This window comes from Hyla sarda, chromosome 4 (genome assembly GCF_029499605.1).
Source record: "Hyla sarda isolate aHylSar1 chromosome 4, aHylSar1.hap1, whole genome shotgun sequence".
In the NCBI taxonomy this organism is placed as follows: domain Eukaryota; kingdom Metazoa; phylum Chordata; class Amphibia; order Anura; family Hylidae; genus Hyla; species Hyla sarda.
Genome location: NC_079192.1, coordinates 368,726,871 through 368,747,716, shown reverse-complemented (window position 1 = coordinate 368,747,716; position 20,846 = coordinate 368,726,871). Strand labels below are relative to the sequence as shown.

The 20,846-nt window shown below is 40.5% G+C and overlaps 1 protein-coding gene across 2 annotated transcripts in view; it reads right to left on the bottom strand.

Moving 5' to 3' along the window:
* ATP10B (ATPase phospholipid transporting 10B (putative)) overlaps window positions 1-20,846 on the bottom strand; it is a 479,113-nt gene that overhangs the window by 176,966 nt on the left and 281,301 nt on the right. For both annotated transcript variants that reach the window (XM_056516674.1, XM_056516673.1), the window contains one exon: window positions 16,027-16,150. The gene's annotated coding sequence lies outside the window, so the exon portion shown is untranslated. The remainder of the gene's footprint in view (window positions 1-16,026; window positions 16,151-20,846) is intronic.

Here is a 20,846-nt window from a genome sequence, read left to right as displayed (position 1 = left end):
GGGGCAGGTTTAGCCTTCCTCTGGATCAACACAGTAGGGATATATGTTGAAATTGATTGACTCTTTTTGTAGCCTTATAAACTATGTAACAATATACTTGACCCCTGGTGTTCCCTGGTAGTAACAGTCACCCAATCAGAGTATGTACCACTAATCACCACTTTCTGTTTCCTATCACTGAGCCAGTTACTGAACCACTTACACACATTTTCCTCCAGCCCAAGGATTCTCATTTTATTTACCAACAACCAGCGATTACCTCTGGTCCAGTTTGGAGCTCACCTCCTCATAAAAGCTGATCAGGTTGTTTGACAGGACGGCTCCCTCATAAACCCATGTTGATATGGGGTCATACAAAGAAACCCCTCAAACAATTTACATACAATGGAGGTTAAACTAACAGGCCTATAATTCATGGAGTCTGAGGTAACACCTTTAATGTTTTCTTTTTCTTTTTTTTTGCCGAATGGCCGCTAACAAATCACTTGTAAAATAAGGGCCAGTTTAGGTGTTTAGTGGTGGGCAAACACATTTTGTTTTATGCTACTAAACTGCAGTAGAATCTTGGCATTTGAACTGTGTCTCTGTCCAAGACTGATGTTTTATGCCATTTGCCCAACACTAAGTAAAAGACTTCCAAGTTCCTGTTGTTCAATGAGCAATCCATAGCAAATAGTTTAGTCCCAAATTCATTCTTAACAATAAATGTAATTGAGACCTGTAATTGTATTTGTGATCGAGTTAACATACGTGTATTGTGCAAGAATAACCAACATAAACTATGCTTGAGGTGTGCCCGGGCAGCCGGATAAGGTAGCTTATGAAAGAAGAGGGCTACCCCTATGGATAAGATAAGAAGAAATGACCTAAAATAAGGGAGGGAGAGTGGGAGAAGCAAAACGGTACCGCAACAGAGACCCAGAACCCAGGGTCTCAGCTTGAAATAGTACCCAGACTCCTCCCACAAAATAGGTTAACTGTTTCAGCTAACCTCCACTTGTGGTCGGGTTAACATATGTGTATTGTGCAAGAATAACCAACCTAAACCATGCCTGAGGTGTGCCTGGGCAGCCGGATAAGGTAGCCTATGAAAGAAGAGGGCAAAACACCAACTGCTAGGGGAAAATAATTTATTGAAACAACAAATGCCATTTAAACATTAGCCAACTGGCTAAAAGCTTTAGCCATTTCCACCTGGGGGTCTGGTATATACCTGTGCAAACAAGGGGAACTAAAACAACCCAACTTCTTTATGACATGAGAAGGGATGGCATGCCTAGATTTAGAGGACGCCTCCCCCATCTTAAATGAGTGCCCCGAGACCGTAGCCGGATCCATGCCTCCGCTACTGGAGGAGTATTCGGACAGGTCTCACAAAGTCTCCCTAGAAGTCAGAGGGTATAATGGAAAAGGAAGAAACGTAAAATCAAGTGGTTTGGAATGAAGTAATTTTAACAATTGCTGAAGGACCTTCACTGGGCACCACTGATTGTTAGTGGGGTAGAAATTTATTTTGACTTGTTTCATTTGCTGGGTTTTCGTGCACCCTAACAACCCAGAGGTCAGTAAATGTTTGATTTGTAATGTATGGGAATTGTAAGTGGTCTTAGTGAACTCAACAGGTCTGTGAAACCCATAGAAGCCTAAGTAAATGGCCGCTTTAATAACCAGGCTAGCGGAAACGCCAAACAGATTATCATCTAATATATTGCTGAAATTCTGGAAATTAGCGGCAGATACTGGAACTCTGGACTGTGGCCCAGGTTTCTCTGTCTTTTGAATCCCCTTCAAGGCTGCTTTAACCGGGTGAGCTCGAAGGATGGATGGGAGACTAGGATGAGTGAGTGGAAATGTTGTATACCGGCTAAATATAAATGGATTGAACTATGTGATAATTTGAGGGATGAGTGGCAAAATGAGACAAAAGCTAGGATATACTGAATATCGAAAGGGGAAGGTGACGGATGCTTGTGTATGAATTTGAGGAAGGTGTTCAAGGCAATCTTGTATGACCTGGCAGTGTTATTAGCTAAAGAGTTGTTAATCAGATTTAAGGCTCCTAAGAAATGGCTGTTCAATACAGAATCAAAGAGCTGAGAGGAGGTGCTGGCATGGCCACCCGGTCTGCTTACAGCATTGCCTGGCGGAAGACCTGAAAATTGAAGTGGGAGAGTGCATCAGCAGCGATATTCTTCTTCCCCTCGAAGTGAACACACTCCAAGTGAAATTTTCACAAAAGAGCTGTGTGAGTTATTTTGCGGACGAATGACATAATGGTGAGAGACCTAGACCTGCCTTTGCATATGATGTCACGGGTGTGGCCTTGTTGTCTGTGTAAAAAAACACTGACTGTCCTTTCCACAAATGACCCCATGTCTGTGCTGCCACTATCGGGACAATCTTGAAAAGGGCCGAGGTAGTAGAGAACTCAGGTAGAGCAAGGAGTTCGGGAAGCCAAGATTGTGACAGCCAATGTGTGGAAAAAATATCAACATATCCTGCTGAGGCAACCACATCTGTGATAGCCACCGGTGAGAATTGATTGGCTCTGGGGATAAACATAGAGATCCCATTCCACCCTGTCAAGTACTGGTCCCACATTATCAAATCAGCTTTAGCTGCTTGATCAAGGACCACGGGAGAATCTGCATCAGGGGCTAAAGGTAGAAGGGCTAATAACCCGGAGACAAAAGCCCAGCCTTGAGGAATGATCCTCATGGCAAAATCCAACAACATGCCTAACAAACTCAGGAGCTGTTGTCTGTTTGCCACCGGTGAACGTGTCATACTGTGGATAACTGCCCGAATGCGATCCAGCTTCTCCTGTGGTAGCTTGGCCACCATATCTACTGTACAGTATTTAGGATAACTCTTAGGAATGTAATGGATGTGGAGGGACCTTCAACTTTTTTTTTTTTATCAGCCACAGGAATGTTCAGGCAACTAAAAACTCACAACAGTGTCTCTAGGTCCTTGGACAAACAAGTTGGACTTTCGAGCAGCAGGAAATCGTCCAAATAACGTAACACATTTGCACAGGACCACTGATTAACCAAAGACCATTCTAAAGCTCTAGCAAAAGTGTGGAATAGCCAGGGACTGCTCTTGGACCCAAAGGTGAGGCATGTCACAAAGTAATATTGCCCATCCCACTTAATCCCATGCCATTGCCACAGATCTGGATGTATTGGCAACAGCTTAAAGGCATCAGAGATATCAGCCTTTGACAGCCGGGTGCCGGGGCCAAGACTGAAGATACGCTGAATGGCTACATCCACTGAAGTGTATGGTAAATTCCTCAGATGGTATGAGCAAATTAATGCTGGGAATATTAGAAGAATGGGGTGCGGACAAGTCATAACTCAAACAATATTTATTGGAACATTTCCCACAAGCCACACCAATAGGACTCACCCTCCACTGATTGAAAGGTGCCCTGGAAAATGGACCAATCACGAACCCCTTGAGAACCTCATTTCTTAATAGCTCTGAAGCTACCTCAGGGTTGCTGGCTGCAGACTGGAGATTTCGGCATTCAAAAGTCTCCTGAGGTAAACTAACCAGACCAGTATTGAAACCATATTCAAAACCCTTGCACAGAAACTCAACCAAGTCTGGAGCAGGATGGCTGCACAGATATGCCCGGAGGACCTTCGTGTTGACGCAGCCTAGTCACACCCCAGGACCTGTCTTTTTGGAGCATTGACTCTTCGGATGAGCTCTTTGACAAATGCAGCAAATATGCAATAACCAACACTGACTGAAGCGGCAAGAAGAGAAATAAAAATTATTGCAGATTTGTGCATTCCCCAGATAATGTACCAGTCTACCCAGATGGTCAACAGTGGACCCTGGCTGTGACTTGGGTAGAACACCACAATACAAGATACAAAGACTCTCTTTATGCTAGAAATTGGCGCCAATTTTGAGCATGAAGAGCGTCTTTGTATCTTGTATTGTTATGCTGCCATACTTACCTGATGAAGGAGCTCCAAAGCTCTGAAACGCGTTGTTTTCTTTGGCAATAAAAATTATTTTTGAAGAAACTGTTACCCATCGCTTGTGGTTTGCGCCAAGAACCTGGAAATTTTTTTTTCCCTCAAACCTATCATGAATATCTCGGAACAGAAAGAAAACCGTAGACAGTAACTAAACCTGAACTCTGAGTAAAGCCACATCGGTCACTTTTTTTTTCATTTTTTTTTTAATATACCCAGAACCATGTGGAGAAAAAAAAAATGGTATGTAGTAGTGTCATGGCAACCTATCCCCAATATGACATTTAAATTGATCATACTATGAACAAAAATAACAAGATCAAAGTTGATGATCCTGCACATAAGAGAAACCCCCAATAGAGCAGACCAGGAATACGCCAGGTGCAGGTATTCCTGGCCTGCTGTATGTAGGGAGTGAAGATCCTGCACTACCCAGAGTAACATCTCACTTGGCATTGTAACAGGTATGTACCCCTAAGGCAGATGTGATCAATTACCTGACAGTAAAAAGGGGTACTGCCAAAGTTTGGAAACCGTTAACCATTACCTTACAACAACCGAATCCGGAACCAAGTGACGTGACCGCTCCACCAACAATTGTTACGCCGAGCGCTCCGGGTCCCCGCTCCTCCCCGGAGCGCTCGCAACATCCTCGCTACTGCAGCGCCCCGGTCAGATCCACTGACCGGGTGCGCTGCGATACCGCCTCCAGCCGGGATGCGATTCGCGATGCGGGTGGCGCCCGCTCGCGATGCGCACCCCGGCTCCCGTACCTGACTCGCTCTCCGTCGGTCTTGTTCCGGCGCGCGCGGCCCCGCTCCCTAGGGCGCGCGCGCGCCGGGTCTCTGCGATTTAAAGGGCCACTGCGCCCCTGATTGGCGCAGTGGTTCTAATTAGTGTGTTCACCTGTGCACTCCCTATGTATACCTCACTTCCCCTGCACTCCCTCGCCGGATCTTGTTGCCATCGTGCCAGTGAAAGCGTTTCCTTGTGTGTTCCTAGCCTGTGTTCCAGACCTCTTGCCGTTGCCCCTGACTACGATCCTTGCTGCCTGCCCCGACCTTCTGCTACGTCCGACCTTGCTCTTGTCTACTCCCTTGTACCGCGCCTATCTTCAGCAGTCAGAGAGGTTGAGCCGTTGCTAGTGGATACGACCTGGTTACTACCGCCGCTGCAAGACCATCCCGCTTTGCGGCGGGCTCTGGTGAATACCAGTAGTAACTTAGAACCGGTCCACTAGCACGGTCCACGCCAATCCCTCTCTGGCACAGAGGATCCACCTCCTGCCAGCCGGCATCGTGACAACAATCCTGCACTGCACCATAGTAATCTTATAGAAAAATCGCGGAGCAGCGCTCGGTGACCTTCTCACAAGCCGCTCCGCGATGCCCATGTTACCGCAAAGAATATAAACAAGAGACACGTGTACAGACACTGCTTCTGCAAACATTCGCAAGGCGCAAGTACGGGGAGTTTTGAGCCAGGCAGTATTAAGCTAGCCGCCTGCCGTGCAGCTTTTCTGGGCTGCCTAGCCCAGAATATACTTGCGTACACGCTGTAGGAACAATTACCAAAGCGCAGCCAAGCTGCGCCCTTACCTGCCCCTGGACCTCATGGAGGGGGAAACAGGAAACCGGAAATGACCACTGGATAGACAGGAAGCAAAACGGTACTGCAACAGAGATCCAGAACCCAGGGTCTCAGCTTGAAATAGTACCCAGACTCCTCCCACAAATTAGGCTAACTGTTTCAGCAAACCTCCACTTAGCTACAATTTTGAACACATTTTTTGCGTGGAAAACTTGCAACAGATTTTCAGTGTGGAAAATCCAGTGCAGTTTCTGTTGCTACTCATTGACTTCAATGGGTCCTGAGGAAACCTTCAAATCCTCCACTACTATTACAGATTTGCTGCAGACCCAAAGCCAATGGGTTGCAAAACATGCAGCTAGTTATGTACATGTTAACATCTGAGAACAGGGAACCTTTTCAGTAGGCCTGAACCACAGTGGCGTAAACATAGCCAGTCTGAGACATATAAGAAACTTCATGGTAGAGTCTACAGAAACATCTGCACTCCTCGGGTAGCCAGGGCACCTGGATTAGGATCTAAAACATTAGTGCATCTAAAACATTAGTGAACCCATCAGCACTGTTGTAAAAGTTAAGAGATTGTCTCCAGTTCCAGACTGTTTATAACCAAGAGACTGATCATTGTTTGGGTTGCAGCTATATTAGGCTATGAAATTAGTTGTCAACTTACACTTACACTTCTTTAGTTAAAAGTCCAAGCATAAATTTTGCCTGGTCATTGTCGTCTGGTTATTAAAGCTTCTTTACCCCTCCCCCCTTACAAATTTATTGTTGTATCTGGTATTGAAATTTTTTTTTAATATTTAGTCAAATTAAAAAAAAAAGAACTTTGTGCTGTTATATATTAGTCATGTATCCAAAGGGATAAAAGAAAACCACATTTTGTTTACATTAAAACTAAAGACTTTGGTTCGGATGAGGATTGGCCCCACTATCTCTTTCCTTGGAACGTATTACATGGAGTTCATTACAGCTAAGATTGGTGCAATGAGTCCAATTTGGATGGTGGAGATTAGTCTAATTTATAGCCAAAACTTAGTTTTCCATTTTTGTCTGGAGACTAACTTTAAAATTATAGCTTTGCTGTGAAAAACACTATTTTGTCTCTTTGTTTATTGACAATAGCCTTAGGAAAGGATTTATTTCCCATTACGGCAGATGGGCCTCTTAACCATCATCCTAATTAAAACATACAAAGCAAGCACTCTGGTTGTGCTGTTAGCTTGGCAGGTCAGTTCATGATGGGACTGCCCGTAGGTAGGAAAGCACAGTAAATAAAGCAAACTCCAAAAACACACACACAGACAGATCAACTGGCTTCTTTACAGCAGACCCTTGTGTGTACTAAATTAGATGGTAAAGTCCATGAAGGACAGGAATTGGTATGAAGGATTACAATCTGCATACAGAGCTACTGAAAACTAGTGCTTTTTAGATAACTCTAAGTCCTGATTATAATATATATATATTTTATAACCTGCACTACATATTTAACTTCATCTGACTTTGTCAAAGTGAGCCCCCCCCACCCCCAAATGTATGTCTCAGGGGTTTTGGCTGCAAAGAGGTTATCCCCTATTCACAGCTGGTGGACCTCTACAATCAGACACTTATCCACTATCATGGATCTCCTGCCTGGCTCTCGCAATTCATGGAGCGACCAGCATACCCCCTCCATGTATCTCTAAGGGAGAGCTGGAGATACAGCGCTCATGTATCTCCGACTCCCACAGAGATGCATGGAGGAAGCATATTGGACCATTCCATGCATGGAGGGAGCCATGCAGGAGATCGCGGGGGTCCCAGTGGTCGGATTTCCCGTGATTAGACACTTATCTTCTATTTTATTTCCTATCCTATCCCCTATTAAGTTGTTAAAGGAGTGGCCCAGGATAGGGGATAAGTGTTTAATCATGGGGGGTCCACTGGCTGTGAATAGGGGATAAGTTGTTTTTTGCTGGAACACCCCTTTAAGTACTGGGCCTTTACCTAAATTTATGTAAATGTGGTATCTGTTCATGCCCACATGTGAAGTTGATCATTGTCCTCCATTCACCTCCTTAATTGTTGGGATTTCAAGAGTTATTAAACATTACCCCATTAACTTTACATTTCAAAGCTACATTAGTAAGAAAGGGAAGTCCATTCATAACTGTTGTCTCTGTCATTTTGCTTGTATGATTGAGATACATGTTATTGCAATAATACATTTTATTATGATTGTGATAAATGTTGTTGCAATAATAAATATAATTTTATATAGTGCCAACAGATTCCGCAGCACTTAAAATTTAGGGTACAAGTAACAGACATTACACACTAAATATTCAAACAGGAGGAGTAAGGGCCCTGTTCTCGAAAGCTTACAGACTATGAGAAGGTCTTGGCAGCTGCAAATCCCCAGGGGACAAGCAGTAAGGGCCCTGTTCTCGAGAGCTTACAGACTATGAGAAGGTCTTGGCAGCTGCAAATCCCCAGGGGACAAGCAATACTTTGTGTTTTTTGTCCTGCATTTTATTTTGTGTGAAAAAAATGGCAGAAAAAAAACGCCTGTGCAATTGCCTGCCCCTGGAGTTTTTTTCTGGCATTTTTGGCCCCTTTGGAGTTTTCAAAATTTGTTGGGTACCAAGAAAAAACTGAAAAAAAGGATGTAGTAAGGATGAAAAAAATTTATTTAATGAAATTTATATTTTTTTATAACTAAATTTTAATAAAATTTTAAACAGGGTTCAATTTATGTGGGCGGGCAGGGAAATAAAAATGTAGCCGACAATAATAATAATGTAGAAAGGGGACATTTAAATGTAAAAATCATTTATTATAATTGTATTAATATTTTTATTAGTAATGTCATTTAATGTGTTTAATAAAGTGTGTGTGTTTTTCTTTTTTTTTAGGTAGCACTACTACTCCCAGCATGGAACACACTGTTCCATGATGGGAGTAGTAGTCCCTGTACTAATAGACAGATCCCCCCGGGTGTCCCCTCCTGACACCCAACGCGATCATCCATAATAGCAGAGATGCGGAGCAGCTCTTTACAGCGCTAGCATCTCTGCACTATACTCCGGCAAGCCATTCATATTTTCTGGCCAGAGTGGTGATTGCCGGATGGTGGCAGCCAATCACCGCTCTCAGCGGGAAATATGAATCAGTGATGTGAATTTATATTCACATCACTGGCTGGCTGGAGTATAGGGCAGAGATGCGGAGGGCAGAAGAAAGGATCTGCATCTCAGGGATGAAGGATGATCGCAGCTGTGATCTGTCCTTAACTTCAGGTACTACTGCTCTCAACATGGAGCACACTCTGCAGATTGCAGCGAGTGTCACTTCTGACACGTGTTGCGATCTGTCAATTAATGCAGGTACTACAACTCCCAGCATGGAGCAGAGTGTGCTTCATGTTGGGAGCAGTAGTACCTGCAGTTAAGGAAAGTTCACAGCGGGTGTCACTCCTGACACTTGCTGTGATCCTCCTTTAAAATGTATAGATGCGGGCGGCCGGACACTCTTCTATGGTCCCCTGTACTGAGGTATATATACAACTATTCATATTTCCAACAGAGGGTTGTGATTGGCTGGAACCATCTGGCCAATCACAGCTCTCTGCGGGAAATATGAATAGGTGTATACACGGCAGTGCAGGGGACCATAGAAGAGCAACCGGCAGCCCGCATCTATACATTATACAGGAGGATCGCAACGGGTGTCAGAAGTGGCACCTGGGGCGATCTGTCAATTAGTACAGGTACTACTACTACTCCCATCATGGAACAGTGTGTTCCATGCTGGGAGTAGTAGTACTTCCTAAAAAATGTAAAAAAGAAAAAAAAGTTTAAAAAGTTAAAATCATACACACACACACTTTATTCAACACATTACTAATAATAAATTTAACAACATGAATTATAATAAATATGTTATTTTTACATTTAAACGTCCCCTTTCAAAATGTATTATTATTGTCGGCTACATTTGTATTTCCCTGCCCGCCCACATAAATTGATCCCTGTTTAAAAATTTATAAAAAATGTTGTTAAAAAAAAGATTAATTTCGTTAAATGCAATTTTTTCCATCACTACTGTATCTTTTTAATCTTTTTTTTTTTTATGGTAGACTACAAAATTTTATTAACCCCTTAAGGACCAAGGACGTACCGGTACATCCTTGGTCCTGCTCCCGTGATATAATGCGGGGTTACACGGTAACCCCGCATCATATAACGGCGGGCCCAGCGTCATAGTGAAGCAGGGACCCGCCGCTAATAGCGCGCAGTGCCGATCGCGGCGCCGCGCGCTATTAACCCTTTAGCCGCTCGCTCAGAACTGAGCCACGTGGCTAAAAGTGAAAGTAAAAACTGTTGGTTAGCTCAGTGGGCTGTTCGGGATAGCCGCGGCGAAATCGCGGCATCCCAAACAGCTTACAGGACAGTGGGAGGGTCCCTACCTGCCTCCTCGCTGTCCGATCGCAGAATGACTGCTCAGTGCCTGAGATCCAGGCATGAGCAGTCAAGCGGCAGAATCATCGATCACTGGTTTCCTATGAAACGTGAAACCATCCCTATATACTAGCCGCTTGGCCATGTATTGCCACGTTTTCTGTATTATGCTCATGTATTCTTAGATTATGTTCGCACAGTGGAAATTCTGCTATTCTGCTTAAATTCCGCTCTGCAAAACTTGCTGCTGAATTTTTGCAGAATTTCTGCAGAATTTCTGTGTGCTTAACACACAGTTTTGCAGAAATTCTAAGCCCCATTGATTTCAATGGGATTCCACACTGAATTCTGCAATATTTGAAGACCTGTTCATTGTTTTTGCTGAATCCGGAAAGCAGAATTTCTGTGGCTGAATTTCTGACGTGTAAAGTGGATTCCCCATTCAAGTGCAGTAAATTTTGGCTGGGTTCAGGCTAAGTTTCCACTTGGTTTTTTTCTGGCAGTTTTTGGAAAACTGCCACTGCAGTTTATGAGCCAAAGCCAGGGGTGTATTCAAAAGGAAAAGGACATATAAAGAAAGAACTTATACATCTCCTCTCTTATGAATCCACTTCTGACTTTGGCTCAAAAACTGCAGTGGTAGTTTTCCAAAAACTGCCAGAAAAAAAACCCAATTGGAAACTTAGCCTTAGACCACGTTTTTGCAATACAGTTCCCGTACATGATTTGAAAACCATATGGAACCGTACTGAAAACCGTATGCATTGACTCTCCATTGAAAACCGTATTCCAAACGATGCATCCTGTACGGTTTTGTCATTTTTTTTCCCTTGTCCAAAACTGTAACCTACCGCGGTTTTTGGTCCGGGTGAAAGAACGTGTTGAAAATTGTACTTTTTTTTTTTTTTTTTAACATGGGAGTCAATGGGAACGCATGTGTGTACGGTTCCATCCGGTTTTCATCATATTGTTTTTGACTTTGATTGAAATTCCAAGAGAAAAACTGTGCAAACAAGTAAAACTTTATTCATAATGGAGTGAAAAAAGTTAAAAACGTATACGTTTATCATTTTTCAAACCGTATATGGTTTTCAACCGTATACGGATTAAAATTTGTACACACGTTTTTATACAGTTTAAGGAATCTGTTTCTTATCAAAAACCAGATTGCAAAAACGTGGAGTGATTTCTGCTATTTGTGAAACTTTCCGCTTCACATTCCACAGCCCAGGAGAACCTTGTTGCCATCAGATAAAGGAACACATAAAGGAAACGTATTTTTTTAAGGGGCAAAGATGAAGTAAAAAAGTAATAAAAACTTCCATTGATCAACCGATAATAAATGGTCATGTTGCATTCTTCTAGAATAGGTTTGGTTCTCTACTTTTGGCAATAGAAAAAAGTCCAGAGCAGAAGGTCACATTGATTACACCAATGTTCCCTATCGGGGTATATCACTGAGATTATTGTGCAAAAAATAGTGTCCACATAACACAGTAAGGCCACGATATGCCCCGTTGGAAAACATCCGTCAGGCATTTTTTTACATTTATTTTTGTGTGCCTTAAAGGATGGTGGTTTGTTGGTGCACAATGGGAAACAACAGGTCCCGACAGATCCCATTTACTATTATGGGGTCTGTCGGGCACTGTTGTTTTTTGACACAAGAAGCGGTAGGAAAAAATGTTGCATGATATATTTTTGCTCCCGCTATTCTCCCTTGGTTCCCAATGGACGTCACACTGCCGTGTCACAAGGGCAGAGTGAAAGAAGCCTAAGCTATATTAGCCAACATGAGAAGGAGTAGTGAGGTTTGTGACCTTGTTCCTCATCCCCATTATGCCAGGCCGGATTCTTGATATGTGTACAATGTGCTTATAATAAAAATGTATTTGACTACCAAGCATATTGCCCAACTCAAAGTTCAGGAAAGGCCAGAGAGATCATAAAGAACAGGTTTGCTTTGAGAAGCAGTTTTAACAAACTATAACCTACAGACAGGTTTGTTAGGTAGTAAAATCTTATGAACATCATTTTATGCCTTTGAGCCAAAATGATAAAAAGGCTTATAGAACAGTTCATGGATTCACAAGGAACACTAAGGTCCCGCACATGTACCAAACACTCTTTCAACCAAACAGAATGATTAAAAAAAGCCTTGGGCATTTCTGTCTGCATAAACCCATTCATCAAAGACAGTTTTCTCGCTGGGATTGTTTTGTCCACTCCAGGGAATATGTAGTATTAAATGCAGATTATTGATGGAATACATAGACAGGCCAGATCCACCAGAGTGGTAGTTCTACTGAGCGTGCAGGGGACCCCTTCATAACAGAAAATACTGTATGGAAAGCACTTGTTATTATTGAACCCCATCTAACAAATTTGTTTAGACATTTAACATGACAAAAAACAACATATTAGTCATATAATATTTCATAAGTCACTTACAATATATCATATCCTTAAACTTTGACCAAGTCAAATGCAAAGGTCAAAATACCAAATCAGAAGTGCCAGACATCTGTTTAACTATTGAGTCATATAACTGTGGATAACATTTACAAAACACCCAACTACGTGAGATATACAAGCACTAATAAGTGACACCGACACAATAAAAAATGTCCTCAACTTTTGTGCCTCCCTACAAAATGATCTATCACACATTTCAAATGATCAGATTTTATGTCAGTTTTATTAGCATAAACACAATGCAGGCAAGACAGAGCAGGAAATATGTCAAAAAATTACAGGGCGGAAACACAAGGGAGGGAGGAAGAGTGGTGCAGTTGCCCATAGCAACCAGATTGCTTCTTTCATTTTTAACAGGTCACTCTAAAAATTAAAGAAGCAATCTGATTGGTTGCCATGGGTAACTGCACCACTCCATCAGTGTTTGTTTTCTGTATTTTTGATAAACCTCCCCAAGTAGTTCAGTTTTTGAAAGATTCAATTTTAGATAGAGAGAGGACATGATGTTAGAGACAGCAGAGACAGGTACTAATGTTTTGTTGTAGTGCAGGAGTAATGTCAAAGGAAGTGGTATACAGCTGGGTGTCCTTAGCATGGGGAGGGTACTTAAAGCCTAATCCGATGACAATTTTTCAAGAAGGAGCTGTGCCCATTTATTCTATAATGTGGGCTCTGGCTCAGCTCCCATTCACTTCACTGGGAGTCTAGCTGCAGTTTCACAGCACCACCACTATACAGCACCACTACTCACCAATCAGCAATTGATGGCCTATCTGCGCCATTCAACCGGTTGTAACTCAAAATTGCAGTATGAATTCGGGTAGAAAAACAGACATGGTGCACATCTACAATCTTGTATAATGATCTGATTGCTTCTCAGCATAATATCAAAAACTAACAGGTTGTTAGTATGCATTTTTGATCAAAAAGTACAAGCCCACTTGCCACGTCAAGGCCACCTATTCAGAGTGGGTCCCTAACGTCCCTAGCTTAAAATGGCGTAGCACTGGGCGGTGACCACCACCGCCGTGGCTCCAGTGCCCACGGGGGGGAATGACCCACTGGCAGAGCGGCCCCAATGGGACGCACCCCCCTCCCCCCACGCAGACACTGCACCACGGCAGCAATGGACGCCGCACAGCACCACACCAGTGTGAACAAGGCGTAATAGCACACTTACCAAGCTCTCCCAGTCAGACTGGGAGGCTGCTAGGAAAGAAATGGCCCTTGTGTAGCTACCTGCTACTTATATAGGGTTGGGCTGAGGGGGTGGGGAAGAGTGCAGACACATGTTCAAACAAAAAAAAAATTGCAGTATGTCTCATGACTAAGACCTCATCCAATCTTAATTTTGACATGTCAGGATAACATGTCAAAAGTTTTTTTTTAAACGACTGTGATGCTTTAACCAGGTACTGAGTAAAGGGTCTAAATACTTATGTCAATGCAATATTTAAGCTTTTCTTTTTTAATAAATAAACAAAGATTTCTAACATTCAGTTTTCACTTTGTCATCATGAAGTAGCACAAGGCTGCAGCATAAAATGTGAAAAAGTAGTACCATAGCAGAAGTATGTATCAACACAGCAAAAACACAGTGAGGCTAAGTTTCCACTTTTTTTTAGGGGGGCGTTTTGCCCCCAAAAATGCCAAACGGCCCCCATGGTGTTTTTTCATTGAAAAAACACTGCGGCCAGATGTTAGCTGTAAATCAATGAAAAAAAGCTAAATTTTTTTTCAGTTTGGCGTTTTTTTTAATCCTTCTGGCGTTTTTCAGCTCCTTGGCGGTTTTGAAAAGTCGCAGCATGTTGAGCTTATGGTGTTTTTCTTCCGGAAATCGTGGCATTTTTCTCCCATAGAAGTCTATGGGAGTAAAAAAACGGCAAGAAAAATGCCATATGGGTTTTAACTTTAGCGTTTTTGCAGGCGTTTGTTATTCTTTTTTAGACTGAAGATTTATTTTTAATAAAATTTCGTAGGGTACCATTAAAAAATGTATAATAAAAAAGATACAATAGTGATGGAAAAATTGCATTTAAATAAATGTATATTTTTTATAACAAAATTTGTATTAATTTTTAAACAGGGGTCAATTTATGTGGGCAGGCAGGGCACAAAAAATGTAGCCGGCAATAATAAAGATGTATTGTCTGTGTGTTTCTCACTTTTTTTCTTTTTTTTTTAATTTTGTAGGTAGTACTACTACTCCCAGCATGGAACACATTGTTCCATGATGGGAGTAGTAGTACATGTACTAATTGACAGATCGCCCCCAGGTCCCTTATGATCCTTCTGTATAATTTATAGATGCGGCCAGCTGCTCTTCTATGGTCCCATGCACTGCTGCATATATACACCTATTCATATTTCCCTCAGAGAGCTGTGATTGGCCAGATGGTTCCAGCCAATCACAACTCTATGTGGGAAATATGAATAGGTGTATTTAGAAGTCAGTGCAGGGGACCATAGAAGAGCTGCCGGCCGGATCTATACATTATACAGGAGGATCACAGCGAGTGTCAAGAGTGACATCCGCTGTGAACTTTCCTTAACTGCAGGTACTACTGCTCCCAACATGGAGCACACACTGCGCAATGCTGGGAGCTGTAGTACCTGCATTAATAGACAGATCGCCACAGGTGTCAGAAGTTACACTCACTTCAATCTGTCTATTAATGCAGGTACTAAAGCTCCCGACATGGAGCAGAGTGTTCTCCATGTTGGAAGCAGTAGTACCTGCAGTTAAGGACAGATCACAGCGGGTGTCACTCCTGACACCCGTACTGATTGTCCTATCTATTGCAGAGATGCGGAGCAGCTCTCTACAGCGCTCGCAACTCTGCACTATACTCCGGCCGGCCAATGATGTGAATAGAACATCACTCATTCATATTTCCCTCTGAGAGCGGGGATTGGCTGCAACCATCCGGCCAATACCTTCTCTGGGCGGAAAATATGAATGAGTGATGTTCTATACATATCACTGGCCGGAGTATAGATCAGAGATGTGAGTGCTGTATAGCCGCTCCGCATCTCTGCTATATTATGGACGATCACATCTGGTGTCAGGAGTGACACTTGGGGCGATATGTCTATTAGTACAGGTACTACTACTCCCATCGTGGAACAGTCTACCTAAAAAATGTAAAGAATAGAGAAAAAAAAGTGAAACACACACACTATTAAAAATTTATAAAAATTTCGTTATAAAAAATAAATATTTTGTTAAATACATTTTTTTATTTAATTTTTGGTATCCAAGAAATTTAGAAAAAAACCCAAAGGGCCCAAAAATTCAATTTCCACTCAAATGCAGAAACAGCAGAAAAAAACTTAGGAAATTGCACTGGAGTTTTTTCTGGTGTTTTTTTCACGCATAAAAACGCAGTGGAAACTTAGCCTAAAGCTCTATATTAGTGACCTATGTATCGATATATGCTTTCATGTTATGTACCCATAAATGATGCATACACTTTTACGTACATAAATGGAGTTATTTTTAAGAGAAGGTAACCTACCAGAATGTTCTTGGATTTTAAATTAGAAACCAACTTGATCAATTGAATTCTTCACCAATATACAAAATGGTTGGATTTGAACCTATGACTCCATAGTTACAACTTTGCCACCATGATGAGATCACTGCAAAAGTGAAAAATTATGTGTTTATATTTTGTTAATTGTGTGTTTATATTTTGTTAATTGGTCTACAATTCCACAATTCTTCAAAGATTATATTGTATCAATTTTAATGACCTTTATAGTCTCTTGCATTAGGTCACCATGATCTTCTAGAATTCTGTAATCATTCAAAAATAGTTTTTTTTAAGGCTTGGATCACATAGACATTGTCGTCCTGTTCATGCCTAATTTTTTTTTAATTTTTTTTTAACTTGAGCAGAACGAACCCTGAAATGGCTAGGAACACAACAGAAACTGCATGCAAAATTTCCGTAGTTCTAACAGAATTGCTGCCAGAACTCTGAATAGCGGAGTCCAACGGCAATGTGTACGAGGCCGTAAATGAGACGCTGCTAAAATAGCTCAAAAGTTTTCCCCAATAAGTCTTAGTACTTCGTTTATCATTAGAATTTTTTTCAATTATGGTCATTTTAAAAAGGGCAATTATACACTAAAATGCACAATCATATCTTGTAATGTTCTATTTGGCCTTTTTTTAATTTTTTTTTACACTACGACCCTGGATAAGGAATTAATCTTCTGGTCCACAGACAAAGCCTTATACTGCTTCGAAGCCAAACTTGCAACTGGTTTAACAGAAAATTCTAATTTCATTATTCTGTAATAATATATTGTTCTTGACATACACATCTGTCATATTTAATCTCTCACTTATGGGCAATTTAGTAGCTATTGTATTGGCTATTGTAGCAAAGGTGTGTAATTTGCAGCAATAAAAAGCAATAATGTGCTAAATTTAGTCTTTTATCATGTGAAACTTTCCACACAACATTTTATTTTACAAAGTAATTTTAAAGTTTATGGAGGTTATTAAATATAAAGAACTGCAGGTAAAGAGTCAGATTGTGTCATATAAGGACTGATAACTTGCAGTTCACCAGGTACTTAAAGGGGTTAACAAGTAAGAAAAAAAAAACAGAACTAATTTCTTCAAAAAACAGCACCACACATGTCCTTGAGTTGTATGTGGTATATGTGGTATTACAACTTGGCTCCATTCACTTCAATGGAACGGGATGAAAAACTACACCCAACCCACAAACAAACTTAGTGCAGTTTTTTTTGAAGAAATCTGCTCTGTTTCTCTCATGCCGGATAACCCCTTTAAGCATTTTTACCATAAATGTACCTATTATAAGAGTTCTCAATGTCTTCTGTGCTCATACAAGGGCTTACAATCTACATAAGGAGAGGGGAAAAGAAACAGTAGGTGTGTGTGTTTGGGGGCAGGGGGGGGGATTTGGGGCAGCAGTTCATCTGTTAGCTGGTGGTAAACTAGCATTTCAAAGTGCAGTGGCAGCAGGATTATTAGATCTTAGATTGCTTAAATAGATGGGTCTTTGGGTTGCTCTTAACCCCTTTTTGACCGTAGAGGGGTACTCCACTGGAAAACAGAAAGTTAAAAAGATTTGTAAATTTGTAAAAAAATCTTAATCCTTCCAGTACTTATCAGATGCTGTTTGATTCACAGGAAGTTCTTTTCTTTTAAAATTTCCTTTCTGTCTGAGGTTTGCATGACCAATTGTACTTTGTAATGACACCTCTCCTTTTGCCATAAAATGTACGGCAAACCCAAAAAAATATTTTTTTTGTGAGGAAATTGAAATGAAAACCACAATTTTACAAATGTTAGAGTGTTTCGTTTTCACACTGTACACTTTACGGTAAAAATTACATGTTTTCTTTATTCTGTGGGTTAATACAATTAAAATGATACCCATCTATACCTACTGTTTTATTATTGTACTTAAAATCGCCCTAACTTAACAACCTATAACTTTTTTACTTGTCTGTATACGCGGCTGTATGAGGGCAAATTTTTTGCACCGTAATATGTACTTTTTATCAATACGACATTTGTATATATGAAACTTTTAAATCACTTTTTATAATTTTTGGGGGAATAAAATGTGACATGAAAGCAGCAATATTGGACTTTTTTATTTTTTACATTGATAGTTTACTTTGATAGTTCGGACATTTATGCACGCAGCGATATAAAATACGGTATGTTTACAAATGTATTTTTACGCTTTTTGGGGGTAAAATTGGAAAATGTAAATTTTTATTGGGAAGGGGTTATTTCACATTTTTTTACTTTTTTTTTAACACTTTTATTATGTAACTATCTATAGCAATCTTATGATTGCTAATGCAGTTCAGTGCTATGCATAGGGCATAGCACTGATTAGTGTTATCTGCGATCTTCTGCTCTGGTCTGCTCGATCTTAGACCAGAGCAGAAGACCCCTGTAGATGGCCGGAGGCAGGTGAGGGGACCTCCTTCCGCCATGCTGGATGATGGGATCGAAGGACGGAATGGGACCAAAAATAGGCCTGGGCATTTTAGACTAAGCAGCCTATTTTAGTCGTGCGTGTGGCTATGTGAAAGCGGAGCCACAAAAAGGAGGGACCAAATGTCAATCATAGTTGGGTATAATAGAGCACCTAACAAAAATAAAAATGTATATGTGGAAAGGAATCGGCACTGTGTTTTTTTGCTACATTGGAGTGCCGCTTCTTCTTTGGATGTATATATATATATATATATATATATATATATATATATATATATATATATATATATATATATATATATACACACATATATACACACACACACATATAAGTATTTATATATCTATATATCTACCTCTATACTGAGACCAATATTACCAATAATACCAGTATACAAGGAGGAATATTGAGGGCAATTCATCAAGCTATTTAGAACCTTTTTTCGGTATTAAAGGGGTATTCCAGGCCAAAACTTTTTTTTTTTTATACATCAACTGGCTCCGGAAAGTTAAACAGAAATTGTAATTCACTTCTATTAAAAAATCTTAATCCTTCTAATAGTTATTAGCTTCTGAAGTTTTCTGTCTAACTGCTCAATGATGATGTCAAGTCCCGGGAGCTGTGCATGATGGGAGAATATCCCCATAGGAACTGCACAGCTCCCGGGACGTGAGTCATCAGAGAGCAGTTAGACAGAAAACAACAACTCAACTTCAGAAGCTAATAACTATTGGAAGGATTAAGATTTTTTAATAGAAGTAATTTACAAATCTGTTTAACTTTCCGGAGCCAGTTGATATATAAAAAAAAGTTTTGGCCTGGAATACCCCTTTAAATTGTCGCAAAAAAAGTCTCAGGTCACTTCCTGTATGACTTTTGCTTTAGATCCTATTTAAAAAAAGTGAACCACCATTTGCAGTGTTTTAGACTAGTTTTATGCAGTGGGCACTGATTCATTATGTGCAACTTTTAGCTGAAAGTCGCAAAAAAGTTGCAGCGGCCTACACTCATTTACTTTATCCCTGTAAGGCTAGGTTTCCACTTGTTTTTTTTTTTTTTTTCTGGCAGTTTTTGGAAAACTGCCACTGCAGTTTTTGAGCCAAATTCAGAAGTGGATCCATAAGGTAGGAGAAGTATAAACCCTTCCTTTATATGTCCTATTCCTTTTGAATACATTTCTGGCTTTGGCTCAAAAACTGCAGTGGCAGTTTTCCAAAAACTGGTGGAAAAAGTGGAAACTTAGCCTAAAGCAGTCTAAACAGGTACCATGGGCGTAGGAGCCAGAATTTGGCGCAGGAAGGTAACATCAAACACGACTTTTCTGCTCGAAAACAGTACACATAGTAGATAACAATTGATGAATTTCCTTCTTTATTACCATCATACTGTTACTGACCAAATCCTGTATCCGGAGACCAGTATTACCAATAATACCAGTGTACAAGGAGAAATATTATCACCATATATATCACCATAATACTGTTCTAGTCAGTAGGGTTGTAAACATTGCAGTCAGTGTATAGCAGCAATGTCCTGAGTGTCACACTATTCTACAACAAAGTTACACTTCTATCTAATAGTGGTACCTCCAAATCTGTGCTTGCTGCTAGAAGATGAGAATTTTTAACATATAAATTTTTCTGCATGTAGTTATGATTTTTTTTTCCAAAGTACGACAATATCCAACCTATATAAGTAGGGTATCATTTTAACCGTATGAACCAACAGAATAAAGATAAGGTGTTATTTTTTCCGAAAATTGCACTGCGTAGAAACGGAATCCCTTAAAATTTACAAAATTACATTTTTCTTCAATTTTGTCGCACAATGAATTTTTTTTCTGTTTCGCCTTGGATTTTTGGGTAAAATTACTAATGTCACTGCAAAGTAGAATTAGTGGCACAAAAAATAATCCATCATATTGAATTTTATGTGTAAAGTTGAAAGCGTTATGATTTTTAGAAGGTGTTGAGGAAAAAATGAAAATGCAAAAACGGAAAAACCCTGCGTCCTTAAGGGGTTAATACCCAATTCATAAAAGTTTTGTTTTAACTTACTAACCTACTTTACTTTTTTATTTTTTTACAATTTTTGTTTGCCGTATACAGAGATGCATAGGGGCTAATTCATTGCACAGTGATCTGTAGTTTTTATCTGTACCATTTTTGTTTTTGAGGGACTTTCTGATTACATTTTTCTGGTATATGAAGCAACCACAAATGACCAATTCTGGAATTAGTTTTTCATTTTTTTTACGTGTACGCCATTGACCATGCAGTTTAATTAACGTTATATATTAATAGTTTGGACATTTATGCAAGCGTTGATATAACATATGT